Source organism: Xyrauchen texanus, chromosome 32 (genome assembly GCF_025860055.1).
Source record: "Xyrauchen texanus isolate HMW12.3.18 chromosome 32, RBS_HiC_50CHRs, whole genome shotgun sequence".
NCBI lineage: Eukaryota > Metazoa > Chordata > Actinopteri > Cypriniformes > Catostomidae > Xyrauchen > Xyrauchen texanus.
Genome location: NC_068307.1, coordinates 208760 through 222174, shown reverse-complemented (window position 1 = coordinate 222174; position 13415 = coordinate 208760). Strand labels below are relative to the sequence as shown.

Below are 13415 nucleotides of genomic sequence, written 5' to 3'. Positions count from 1 at the left end.
AATTAGTAATGGGATTATGTGAGTGTTTTAGAAAGTAACTTAAAAGTAATTAGTGATGGGATTATGTGAGTGTTTTAGAAAGTAACTTAAAAGTAATTAGTAATGGGATTATTTGAGTGTTTTAGAAAGTAACTTAAAAGTAATTAGTGATGTGATTATTTGAGTGTTTTAGAAAGTAACTTAAAAGTAATTAGTAATGGGATTATTTGAGTGTTTTAGAAAGTAATTTAAAAGTAATTAGTAATGGGATTATTTGAGTGTTTTAGAAAGTAACTTCCTCTCCGGGAACCAGCACCTTATCGTGGTGGAGAGGTTTGTGTGCCCTTATGATCCTGAGGGCTGTGTTGTCTGGAGCCATGTGCTCCTGGTAGGGTCTCCCAAGGCAAAGTGGTCTCAGGTGAGGGGCCAGACTAAGAATGGTTCACAAAGACTCTATGGCCAAAACGGAAGGAGGAGGAGTTACCCTGCCTGGAGGAAGCCCGGGGCCCCCGTCTGGAGCCAGGCCCAGATGGAGGGCTCGTCGGCGAGCGCCTGGTGGCCGGGCTTGTCATGGAGCCCGGCCGGGTACAGCCCGAAAAAGCGACGTGAAACCCTCCTCTACATCCCTTGGGCCCACCACCCATTGGAGAAACCGCAAGAGTCGGGTGCGCTGCCATATGGGTGGCAGTGAAGGCCGTGGGCCTCGACGGACCAGACCTGGGTAGCAAAGGCTAGCTCTGGGGACGTGGAATGTCACCTCACTGGGGGGGAAGGAGCCGGAACTGGTAAGGGAGGTGGAGTGTTACCAGTTGGATCTGGTGGGGCTTACATCAACGCACAGTTTTGGCTCTGGATCCGTACTCCTGGATAGGGGATGGACTCTATTCTTCTCTGGAGTTTCCCAGGGTGTGAGGCAATGGGCAGGTGTGGGGATACTCACGAGCCCCCGGCTGAGCACCACTACGTTGGAGTTTACCCCGGTGGACGAGAGGGTCGCATCCCTATGCTTACGGGTTGTGGGGGGGGAAACTCTGACTGTTGTCTGTGCATATGCACCGAACTGCAGTTCAGGGTATTCAGCCTTCTTGGAGACCCTGAATGGAGTCCTGAATAGGGCCCCAGTAGGGGACTCCATAGTGATGCTGGGTGACTTCAATGCACACATGGGAAATGACAGGGACACCTGGAAAGGCATGATTGGGAGGAACGGCCTCCCCGATCTGAACTCAAGTGGATGTTTGTTATTGGATTTCTGTGCTAGTCATGGATTATCTATAACAAACACCATGTTCGAACATAAGGATTCTCATAAGTGTACGTGGTACCAGAGCACCCTAGGCCGAAGGTCGATGATCGATTTTGTAATCGTGATCGTCAGATCTGAGGCCATATGTTTTGGACACTCGGGTGAAGAGAGGGGCAGAGCTGTCAACCGATCACCATCTGGTGGTGAGTTGGGTCAGGGGGTGGGGAAAGACTCTGGACAGACCTGGGAAGCCCAAGCGAGTAGTGCGGGTGAACTGGGAACATTTGGAGGAGGTCCCTGTCCGTGAGATCTTCAACTCACACCTCCGGCGGAGCTTTTCAGGCATCCCTGCGGAGGTTGGGGACATTGAACCAGAGTGGGCAATGTTCAAAGCTTCCATTGCCGAAGCCGCGGTGGAGAGCTGCGGCCTAAAGGTTTTAGGTGCCTCAAGGGGTGGTAACCCTCGAACACCGTGGTGGACACTGGTGGTCAGGGAAGCCGTCCGACTGAAGAAAGAGGCCTTCCGGGATTTGCTGTCCCGGAGGTCTCCGGAGGCAGTTGCAAGGTACCGACAGGCCCGAAGGGCTGCGGCCTCGGCCGTGAGGGAGGCAAAGCAGTGGGTGTGGGAAAAGTTCGGAGAAGCCATGGAGAAGGACTTTCGGTCTGCACCAAAGTGCTTCTGGAAAACCGTCCGCCACCTTAGGAGGGGGAAACGGGGAATCATCCAAGCTGTATACAGCAAAGATGGGACGCTGTTGACCTCAACCAAGGAGGTTATTGGGCGGTGGAAGGAACACTTTGAAGAACTCCTAAATCCCAACACGCCCTCTATGCTAGAGGCAGAGCTGGAGGATGACTGGGGATCAGATTCTATTTCCCTGGGGGAGGTCATTGAGGTAGTCAAACAACTCCACAGTGGCAAAGACCCGGGGATTGATGAGATCCGACCAGAAATGCTGAAAGCTTTGGATGTGGAGGGGGTGTCATAGATGACACGCCTCTTCAACATTGTGTGGAAATCTGGGACCGTGCCTAAGGAGTGGCAGAATTGGGTGGTGGTTCCCCTCTTCAAAAAGGGGGATTAGAGAGTGTGTGCCAACTACAGGGGTATCACACTTCTCAGCCTCCGTGGTAAAGTTTACTCCAAGGTGCTGGAGAGGAGGGTTCGGCCGATTGTCGAACCTTGGATTGAAGAGGAACAATGCGGTTTTTGTCCTGGCCGTGGAATGACGGACCAGATCTTTACTCTCGCAAGGATCCTGGAGGGGGCCTGGGAGTATGCCCATCCGGTCTACATGTGTTTTGTGGATCTGGAGAAGGCGTATGACCGGGTCCCCCGGGAGAGACTATGGGAGGTGCTTCGGGAGTACGGGGTGGGGGGGTCCCTTCATAGGGCGATCCAATCCCTGTATGTCCAAAGCGAGAGCTGTGTCCGGGTCCTCGGCACAAAGTCGAGTTCATTCCATGTGGGGGTTGGTCTCCGCCAAGGCTGCACTTTGTCACCAATCCTGTTTGTGATATTCATGGACAGGGTATCGAGGCGTAGTCGGGGTGGGGAAGGTGTGCGGTTCGGTGGGCTGGGGATCTCATCGCTGCTTTTTGCAGATGATGTTGTCTTCATGTCATCATCGGTCCGTGACCTTCAGCTCTCACTGGATCGCTTGGCAGTCAAGTGTGAAGCAGCTGGGATGAGGATTAGCACCTCTAAATCTGAGGCCATGGTTCTCAGCAGGAAACTGATGGAGTGCGTACTCCAGGTAGGGAAGGAGGTATTGCCCCAAGTGAAGGAGTTCAAGTACCTCGGGGTCTTGTTCACGAGTGAGGGGACAATGGAGCAGGAGGTTGGCCGGAGAATCGGGGCAGCGGGGGCGGTATTGCACTCGCTCTATCGTACTGTTGTCACGAAAAGAGAGCTGAGCCGAAAGGCAAAGCTCTCGATCTACCGGTCAATTTTTGTCCCTACCATCACCTGTGGTCATGACCGAAAGAACTAGGTCGCGAGTACAAGCGGCCGAAATGGGCTTCCTCAGAAGGGTGGCGGGCTTCTCCCTTAGAGATAGGGTGAGGAGCTCAGTCATCCGTGAGGAGCTCGGAGTAGAGCCGGTGCTCCTTTGCGTCGAAAGGAGTCAGTTGAGGTGGTTTGGGCATCTGGTAAGGATGCCCCCTGGCCGCCTCCCTAGGGAGGTGTTTCAGGCACGTCCAGCTGGGAGGAGGCCTCGGGGAAGACCCAGGATTAGGTGGAGAGATTACATCTCCAAACTGGCCTGGGAATGCCTCGGGGTTCCCCAGTCAGAGCTGGTTAATGTGGCTCAGGATAGGGAAGTTTGGGGCCCCCTGCTGGAGCAGCTGCCCCCGCGACCCGACTTCGGATAAGCGGTTGAAGATGGATGGATGGATGGATGGATGGAGAAAGTAACTTAAAAGTAATTAGTAATGGGATTATTTGAGTGTTTTAGAAAGTAGCTTAAAAGTAATTAGTAATGGGATTGAGTTTTTTAGAAAGTAACTTAAAAGTAATTAGTAATGGGATTATTTGAGTGTTTTAGAAAGTAGCTTAAAAGTAATTAGTAATGGGATTATTTGATTGTTTTAGAAAGTAACTTAAAAGTAATTAGTAATGGGATTATTTGAGTGTTTTAGAAAGTAATTTAAAAGTAATTATTGATGGGATTATTTGAGTGTTTTAGAAAGTAATTTAAAAGTAATTAGTGATGGGATTATTTGAGTGTTTTAGAAAGTAATTTAAAAGTAATTAGTAATGGGATTATTTGAGTGTTTTAGAAAGTAACTTAAAAGTAATTAGTGATGGGATTATTTGAGTGTTTTAGAAAGTAACTTAAAAGTAATTAGTAATGGGATTATTTGAGTGTTTTAGCGTTAAGATTGGAAATGGTTGTACCGTTTATTATTAATGAAGGCCAGACAGGGTTTATTAAAGGCAGCTGCACTCACAATGTTTAGCGGCTTTTAAATATTATTGAGCATTCCCATAATCTCAGTTCTAGTTCTCTCATTCTGTCCCTTGATGCAGAAAAAGCTTTTGACTCTGTAGAATGGCCTTATTTATTTTATACCTTGGAGAATACTGCATTAAGTGGGTGCGAATACTCTATACCATATTTTGGGGGGCGCCAGAGAGCCCCAGGGGAGGCGCAGCGCGGGTACGTATAGTCAAGAAAATCCTGGAAAAGTCATGGAATAACAAGTTAACACTGAATGTTTTGGAAAAGTCATGTCATTTTCTAAGAAATATTTTCAGCAGTACAAGTGTGCTAATAATTCGGAGATACATGAATAAGTGCTACTCAGAGCCCGCGCGGAGCAGCGGTATGTAAAATGCATTGCTGTGTAGCGCCATGCGCCGTCACATTAGGCACCTCATTAACAGCAGAAACGTTCGCTCACGATTGCTCAAGTTCATGCGGATAGTGTACAAGGAATTAGTACATTTCATATTTACATTATTGTTATATATATTAAGGCTTTAAATGTTTGTATGTAATAACTTTAATGTTATTGAGCTTATGGGGATGTTTGCTTGTGAGTCGAGCAGTGTTATTATTCACTTCTTGAGGAGCCATCATTAAAAGTCTCCGTGTCACAAACATTCTCCTGTTTTTAATGGTAAACATGAGAAGACCTGCGCTGGTCGTCACTGATCTGTCAAGGGTCGCATCAGTGTCCCGGAGCACAAGCAAGGGGCGTTCACACTGTCAGTTTAGTCCGAAACAGCACGGTTCACAGGAAAATGTGTTCATGTGAAAACTGTTTTGCAGACCGCAGTACAGAACAGGAAAATTACGTGTGTGTGCGTTTGCCTATTTAAGCATGATGACATCATCAGTTGCACAAAAACAAACACACGCGTTTCTCATTTCTCATAAAATAGTTATGAGAGTTGCGGAGTTCTCTTGCATTGGGACCTAACGCGCCTCCACAGCGGTAAAGTCTGCTGTTTTAATCTTAATTAAGTTCATGTCAGTGTTTCTGGACACTTTTATTTCCTTTTGTCCCTCCGAGTCATTTATGTTTATGAACGCTACACAATATATAACCGAACAGTCACACTGGTGTCAAACTGGCGTGTTGTTTAAATACATGTTTATTTTCTGGTAAATCATTTTAGTTTAGTTTGCTGTGATACATTTTGACATGGATTGTTCTTTTTTTCATGTGTACAGATGTTTTAGGAAATGTGTATGACCCCTGATCACGGTTCACGTCTGTACACACGTGTCCTGCTGGCTTGCATATTTAAGTGTGTGTTATGCATATGTGTGTTGGATCTCTTTGAGTGAGTTTCTCCACCTCTCTCGAGAGAAAGTCCTCACCCCCTTCAACTCCATGTGAGTGCAGGTTTCCCCCTTTGACCTGCTTAAAAGCAAACACCGTTCAAGGCTGCAGGTGGAGGACGATTTACGTTTATTCCTTTCTACCGTGCAGCCCCGCTTCGATCACATGTGCGCATCAAAAAGCCGAAATCATTGTTCCACTGATGTAGGGACGATGACAATGAAGAGGCATTTAAATTTTTTTGCTTCACGTAGGTCTATACAGAAGTGATTGGTTCATTGATTAGAAAATAGAGCTGTCCATCGTGCTGATCTCGTTTAAGTCTGATTGTGTTGGCTCTTTGGTTAGGGGAGAGTGGGGTAAGATGAGCCAATGGGTAAGTTGACCCACCACATGTATCTGGGCTATGTGACCCTACATTTAGTTTGCATTCTCCATTTGCATCTTGCTGTGGAAGGAAGAACCATGTGGATGAAGTGGTAAGCATATTTGTCACAAAAAACGTGTTTGCCTGTCAAAGTTTTTCTTTGGGCTAATCGAGTATAACCAGTCTCACATCTAAAGTAACTTATCTCAGTTTAGAAAGTTATATCAGATGTGTTGATGAACTGGCAGTGTGTAAAAACACTGTGTAGCTCTGGGTTGCTAGGCTAAGCACTTTTCACATAATGGTGGATGTGGGGTAAGTTGAGCCAGAGCATTGGGGGCAAGTTCAACCAGTGGTTCATCTTACCCCCTCATGTTAACATGAAGTTAAATTCAATTATTTGGTGTTTAAATTAGTGTTGCATCCTAACAATGAATAATTGACATTATATTTAATTATATTTCATGTTAGCGGTCATGCTACATGATTACAGGAGAAAAACAGACTCGAGGAGTTAAAGACTGCAGTCGCTGAAGTCAAGGGAGCAAAATCCATCCGAAAAGTGTCAATAGAAAGACTGATAGGTCAACACTTGAACACAGATATTCAGAACATTATGTGACATGTTGGTGTTTATGTTGTGTTTATAGGCTAAAAGGTTTGCTAACATACAACAAATAATCTGTGGATGTTCCTCAAAATAATACAAGTTTCATTCAATTTAAGACTTCCACGTCTATTTCTTAATCCTAGAGACTCGGCAAACCATCTTCAGGGTTTAGAACTGTAGACAAATTAGTTGTAATGTTTATTTCTTGAACACCAATAATATCAGCAAATATCATTTCATTATTAAATTATGAATTATAGAGTTATACTTTAAAATCTGATTAATACAATAGTTAGTAGCATAACCCGTTTCTCAGATGGATCAACTTACCCCTAACATGAGGCAAGTTGAGCCACAAGACCCCATATGTTGTTGTTTATTTGAGGCACGCTTCTAAGCTTCCGATTAATGGCACACATCCTGAAATTGTGGCGTTTGCATTAGTTAATTCCTGTCTCATGTTCCCTTGGCTATAGGTCAACTTAAGTAAAAGCGGCTCATCTTACCCCACTCTCCCCTATAGGGCTGTTGAGAATACTGCGTTTCGTTTATGACTGGAGGATTCGGTTCAGAACGCTCTCTGGAACAGTTCCAGATTGAATGTGTTAAAGTGTGTTCACAATATATTTTAAAAAGGCAAACGTGTTCGGTTATATTTCTTAAAACATTTCAATCTTAAAATGAATCTGAATTTAAAATGGAATGATGACGGCTTAATAAAAAGATTCTTAATAAAGAAAATGTAATAATTTTGTAGTAGTAGCCTAGAAGTACCAATAATAATAATAATAGCCTAATTAATGGATGTGGTTGTTTTGGGTGGGGGGGTGGGGGGGCTCACTTTAACCCAATTTGAATACCCCTGCTCTATACGGATCCTCTTGCAGCGGTCATTACCAATGGTCACAGATCTGATCATTTTCCTTTATTTCGAGGTACCAGGCCGGGCTTTTACAATAGCAATAGATGATTAAGGTGAGATGATAAGAGAGGATGAGGTCGTGTCGGGGTGTCTCGGAGACGTGGGCAGCACAAACTCTCCATATATGAAGATGATGTGCTGCCCTTTCTCTCATATCCCGAGGTGTCTGTGCCAAGGGTTGTAAACCTCGTTCAGGAATGTGGGCAATTTTCTGGGTTAGGGTCTAAATCAGTTGCACTATTTATAGGGAATAAGAAGTCTACAAGTCAACCTCCTTTTAAATGCTATCTGGGTATTAATGTGACTTTCAGGCAGTTCTTGAAAATATCTGTGAAGAATTAAACAGGTGGATGCTCTCCCTCAGTCTTGGCTGGGTTGCTTTGATAAAAATGAATGTCATGCCCCTAAATCAGTCTGACTTGATCTCACAGTCCAACTGCCCTTTACTAAACGTTGTATACTTTATTTGTTCATAATTCATAGTTGTGCAGAGCTCTGTGTAACCGGAGTGTGTAATACTCTAAAGGCCCGCTGTGCTGTCTCTCCTCTAATCCAGAGCTGAACCACAGACCCTGCTTTTATCTTATGCTCTGTGTATTTGTAGGATGGGTGACATGATTGAGGATCTCTACTGTCCTTTGATTATATAGTCTCAAGATACATTTTCTACACTCACTTCTAAATATCCATTCTCAATTATTGAGGAAGTCCTTCTGAACCCTCCTCCACACAAGCTGTATAGCTGTATGCTCCTCTGGCACAGGTAGTTCCTCGCACCTCAGATTGAGTTGGGAGAGAGAGCTCGGGTGGATATTTTGGAAGAGGAGTGGGAGACGGTCTGGTCCAGGTCAACAGGCTCTCAGTGTGTAACAGGGCAAGAGTCATTGAGTTTAGGATCCTGCATCGATTACATATAAAACACAAATGCAATTCAACACTTCCCTAAATACAAGTCGGAAATGGGAGATTATACTCATGGGTCTGTCCTGTAATCCAGTTTTACTGGTCCAGGGTTGTGGTTCGATAAATACCATCTTGGGTTTGGCTTTGGGGCTCGATCCTTTGTGACTTCTGGGTTTTCTCAGTAAGCTCATTTCTAACAAGTGTAAAAGACGGTTTTTAGTTTGTTGACCTTTGCTGCCAGGAAGTCTCTTCTGATGATCAGTGATAGAGAGAGAATATTCCTCTAGAACTCTTGACATGCATTATTCAATCCACAACTGACTGTTTTAACCCCTTATGGACACAATATCTTGACAGCATAATAATATTCTGTGTGTGATATAATGTTCCAGAAGTGTCTGGATCGCACACGTGTTCTCTTCGGTTAGGCTGGTCCGACAGCACTTTGCGGTACATTACGATTTATTGTTGTCTTCTTATGCACAATTTGGTTTATGGATCCCCTTTGTAGTGTGTCAGGCAATTAGTGTTTGTTATCATTTTGTCATTTGTTAAAGTTAATACATAAAATAAAGTAGCTTAAAAGTAATTAGTAATGTGAATATTTTTAAATGAAATAATTAGTCAAGTAAAAATTAGTCATTGTAGTGGATTACTATTTTTAAGTAACTGACCCAACCATTTTCACATCATATTTTGCATGTGCATCATTTTAAATCTTTAGTAAATCCTTTCCATCCCCACAGATCCTGTTTCTTGTGCAGCAACACAATATAAAAGGAAAGGTGGTTGAGAATCAACAAAAGTTATTTTTAATCACCATTAATAAACCGTCCTGCACAGAACAGCCAAACAATCCCATCAGCCCGTCAGATACTGAATTAACTGCAGGACAATATCAGTAATACTTGTTTTATCATGTCTGACAGCAGCTGAGGTCTGTTGAAGCGGATTGTTAATAGTGTTTCTCATAGTCATACTGTACACATAATAATGCAGTGTCATAATAACATATCATCTTTGGTTGCTTAATTCTAGTCTGTTCTTGTCAGGGAAACTGAATGTCACTCACACCACATTAGATTAAACGATGTTCATGGATTATTTTGTTTATTTGAGGTATAAATCAACAACAACCATTCAATTACTGGCTTAAAATGTTAATTATTACTCCATAACAACCCCAATAATATTGCATGATAGTTTGTAAGAATGCAACACATCCTATTCATTGTTCACTTTAATAAAAGCATGCTGAATTTTACTCTCTCTCTGGGTCACTAGGTATTCTATTTTTATCACATGACTTACTGCAATTCACTGTCATGCCAGTTATCCAACAAACATGGCCATGATTTGACCTCAACAATTCTGCACAGCATGAGTGACGTGTTCAGCACAATGTCATTCACAACACTGAATTCAACCACACATAAAACTTCAACGCATGTCGACGCACGCAGCACATTCGCGGACACTGTGTGCTTCTCTTATCTCATTCATTCAGGTGCATTACACACAGTACCCTTTATTTATAGACCATATGCATGACGTTCTGACTTTACACGTCAACGAACGAGCCTGTGCTTAGCGCATAGAGTAGAAAAAGCCCACATTATAATGTTATTGCTCCAATAAAAGGCTCGTGGACACTTGAGTCTGACGCACACGCGCCTACGTGACAGAGTCTTGTTTACATCTCCCTCCTCGCTCGCGCACACAATAGCAGCTGCTTCCGCCAGCGCGCGGATATAATCTCACATTCCTTACCCCTCTGGTCCAGATTCTGCGAGTTTTTGGGTCGGTCTGCTCCCCTCATCGTCCGTGTTGTGTGTGTTAGTGCTTTATTTTGATGCAGCTCGAGTCTTGAGGAGATCCAGGAGAAGTATGTGAAAACACAAGCGCACACGCCCACTGATCGACATGGAGCGCGGCCAATCGCAGCGAGGCAAGCGAGTGGACACGCCCACTTTCATTAAAAGGAATTGGGAGTAAGTTTCTGTTGATATTGTTGCGCATGCACAGTGTTGTGCAATAGATGTACACTAAAAGCCACAACATTATGACCACCTGCCTAATATCGTGTAGGTCCTCCTCATGCCACCAAAACAGCTCTGACCCATCGAGACATGGACTCTAAGAGACTCTGAAGGTGTCCTGTGGGATCTGGCACAAGACATTAGCAGCAGATCCTTCAAGTCCTGTAAGTTGTGAGGTGGAGCCGCTGTGGATCGGACTTGTTGGTCCAGCACATCCCACAGATGCTACATCGGATTGAGATCTGGGGAATTTGGGGAACACCTTGAACTCTTCATCGTGTTCCTCAAAGCATTCCTGAACAATGTGTGCAGTGTGGCAGAGAGCGCATTATCCTGCTGAAAGAGGGCACTGCAATCAGGGAACAGCATTGGCATGAAGGGGTGTACCTGGTCTGCAACTATGTTTAGGTATGAATGCCAGTCAGGTCTCCTTAGCAACCAAATTGGGGTAACCTCCTCGTGCTCATAATTAGTGGTTCTTGCTCTCGGTGGGGCGTGTGTTGAGTTGTCTGTGGATCGCGGAGAATAGCGTGAAGCCTCCACATGTGCTATGTCTCCACGGTAACGTGCTCAACAAGTCACGTGATAAGATGCACGGATTAACAATCTCAGACGCGGACGCAACTGAGATTCGTCCTCCGCCACCCGGCTTGAGGGGAGTCACAACACCACCATGAGGACTTACAGCGCATTGGGAATTTGGCATTCAAGATTGGGGAGAAAAGGGGGAAAAAAATAATAAATAAAGGAATTTATTAATACAAAAACAACAGAAATTCCCACAAGGGGGAAAAACAACATAAACTACTCTGTAGGGGACAGGCTGGGGCAGAGATAGGGATGAGGGAAACAGGACCAACATGAAACACACAAGAAGAACTGGCACTGGACAGCACACCTGAGGAGACTGAGGGCAGGTGTGACTAATAAACTAATAATGGGCAAACAAGGAGGCGGGTCAGACATAAGACAGAGAGACACGCGGCGATTCAGAACAAACAAAACATCACCACGTGCTCTCACAAGACAACAAAACCCCCGAATAGCATGAACGCACATCACAAGACAACCAACAAACAAGACGAGAGAATGGTTAGCAATGCCATGCATTCTCACACTAAACGAAACCTGAGCGTATATCACGAGGGAAACGCCATGTGATGCACACAACAGGTGACAAAAACAAGACAGGATACCTGTGCGAGAGTTCGGCCACACACAAACCCGAAACCTCAGACCGAAGTGAAGACAGCTCGCGACCTGGGCGCGCAGCACAAAGAGACAGACGTAGATTACTGACGCGAGTACATGCCACCGATATGATAAGCACAATGCACTCATGCCGATACAGGACAAGACATGGAACATCAGTGCCCGGATCCCGACACCAAAACTGAACCAAACAAGTCAGGATCCAGACAACATGCTACAGACATGAAACCAGACTGACTGAAGACTGGTTGACAGACATGGGATGATAATGCCATGCTCCGGTCAAAGACCCAGACTGACAGAGTGACAACACCGTGGCAGATGCAGAAATTAAAGGACAATAGTATTTCATACTTATTCCACTATTGTACTGTTCAAAATCACATTTGAGCTTTATGATGAAACATGTGGGTCATGCATCTGCAGTACAGACAGAGCGGCGACCTGACTGTGTTGTGTGTGTCGTTTTCTTCCTGCAGGGGGCGCTTGACGCTCTGAGAACCCAATCCTTCATGCATCTGCATTTAAATCTAAGAACGTTTTATATCCCTTTTACACTGGATAGTTATATTCAGATTCATACCTGAGAATGGAAATCCTCCTATGCATTATCTATATAAGCATCTTTAAAATCCTCATCCAGTAATAATAAATGAATGTGATTGGCCCATTCTGGCCAGCGCTGAGAAAAGTAACAGGTACCACGTGACACCGTCGGCTACGCTAGAGGGGGATTGCGCAACACTAGTTGGGCAATGCCAACTCGTACGACAGAGGGGGACTTCGGCTTTTTGTCTCAATATGACAGATTGACAGTCACACAATTGCAAAGGTATCTCATACTAAATTATTTTCAGCGTTGATTAAAAGTAGTAACGAGGACAGATGCATGATTGGGGGAACAAATCACCCCCTTTACAGTATTGACTGGACGTGTCCCCCTTCAGTTCTGCAGCGATGCTGTAAGCTATGACAATGGTATAAGTGTGTTAATTTATCTTAATAATCTGGCACACAAACATCAAACATGTGAGCTCTTCATCAGAGAAGCCTCCATTGGACAGATGGACAGGGATAATGGCACTAAATGTCAGAGAGATGAGCCGTCTGAATGTTTACAGACGAAGAAAACTGTGTTATAAAAACAAAATAATGCAGTAAAGAAGGTTGAAATGAAGCTGCAACAGAAGATAGGCTGAGAGAGTTACAGCACAACATTCTGACCTTCCCGTGTCTCTCCGGAACATTCTTTATAAAGGCCATTACTGACCTCACTGTATCATATACGTCTCACTGTCTGTGTGACCTGCTCGTCTCAGCTCAGGTGTGAATACAACTGAATATGGAAATGGAATAATAGAGTCAAATAACTAGAAGGGACGTGTCGTTCTCCCGTACTGCATATAAACGCTGTCTGAAATGAATTTTCTCAGAACACACTTTACACATATTTACTGACAAACACAAGCTGTCTTCATTTTCAACAGTTGAACTTGTTTTTATGACGTGTTTTACTTGAAAAGGGTTTGAAATAAATGGCCCTTGTTATCTCAGACATTGTTAATTGTGTGGTTTAACTGTATTTCACAAGTGCATTTATTTCAGACACGATGAACACTCGTCTGTCTGTTACTTTACACAAATACTAAAGCAATAATTGAGATTGATGACTCCAAACACACATCACGACTGTTCAAACTGGGATAATCGTTCTCAAGCACAGACTTATGAAGATCAGGTTTGCTTTGGAAACTAGGGCAAAGGTCACCGTTGAGTGCTCGTCTAAATATGTTCACTAGAAAGTGGCCTCACTAAACTCAAATGCTATTTAAACCCCACAGTGT

At 44.2% G+C, this 13415-nt stretch overlaps 1 pseudogene; it reads right to left on the bottom strand.

Annotated features, from left to right (window-relative positions):
- Window positions 1–10229, bottom strand: part of LOC127626077 (6-phosphofructo-2-kinase/fructose-2,6-bisphosphatase 4-like) — a 46614-nt pseudogene extending 36385 nt beyond the window's left edge.
- Between the last annotated feature and the right edge of the window lie 3186 nt (window positions 10230–13415).